This window comes from Galeopterus variegatus, unplaced genomic scaffold, assembly GCF_000696425.1.
Source record: "Galeopterus variegatus unplaced genomic scaffold, G_variegatus-3.0.2 Scaffold1912, whole genome shotgun sequence".
Taxonomy (NCBI): Eukaryota; Metazoa; Chordata; class Mammalia; order Dermoptera; family Cynocephalidae; genus Galeopterus; species Galeopterus variegatus.
The window spans coordinates 197376-198515 of NW_007728023.1; positions in this window are offsets into that span (position 1 = coordinate 197376).

Consider the following 1140-nt stretch of genomic DNA (forward strand, 5'->3'; position numbering starts at 1 on the left):
CACAGGCTTTGGGGTGAACTGTTGATGCATGAGTAGATGTTTTTGTCACAGCATGAGTGCCTTGGAACATTTTGACCTTTATTTTTCAATAGAAACAAAATAAAAAATGTTTTGATTAAAAGATAAATCAATGTGTAAAAGATTAGGTAAAAACATATAAATAAAAAGTGTGGTTGTCATCCACACTTGCACTAGACATCTGTGGTCCATCTCTTTCTTTCCTCGCCGACGCCACACCACCTATTCAGGTCCAACAAATCCTGCGGAGCTGGTCTCCAGCGGAGACCTGTTTATATCATTAGAAATTGTCTGGCTGCCAGGTACAGGGGCCTAAAATAACAGTGGCTTAATTGAGATAGGGGCATATGTTTCACTCTTATGAAGTGAATTCTGTAGCCGGGCAGAGATTGTGTGGAGGCTCCAGGTGTTTTCAGTGTCCCAGGACGCTCGTTTGTGTGCTCTGCCCACCTGAGTTTTTATTCTCATGGTTGCAAGAAGGCCCCCACAGTGCCATTTGAAACATCTCATGTTACAGGCAGCAAGAAGGGGAAAGGGAAGGGTAAAAATGTGCCTCAAAGGATGTTCCTGAAGGCCCACCAGGCTCCTGCTTGCAGATCATTGGCCACCAGCATGTGTGGGGAAAGCTGGAAAGTGTAGGTTCTTTTAAAAGCTGAGCATATTGCTGCCCCAATATTGGAGGGGTTGTGTGAGTAAGAAAGAGAGGTAGGAGAGGCGTTAGGTAGGCAATTAGTGGTGCTGATGCACCGCTCTTCCCGGACAGCCCAGGATCTTTCAGATGCTGTGTCCTGTCCTCCTACTGTCACAACTTAGGTAGATTGGTGTGCCTGGACCAAGGGTTTAGAAAAATTCATGTTTATTAGTTTTTATACGGTTCTTTGTGGAAACATAGTTGCTTCAGGGGTTCCACAGACAGTAAATAATTTTCTCTTAAAAGTGAGTATTTAATGTTCTTGTGGAATATCTCTATCTTTATGTGATTTATACCAAAGTTCTTAAGCATCCTTGATTCATGTAACTCTTAAGGTTTCTGTAATTCTTCACAGCCGTAACCAAAATAGGTACTTAATAGTTCCTTTTATGAAGTAGTTAGGCCTGAATAACTTTTAAACATTTATGTTC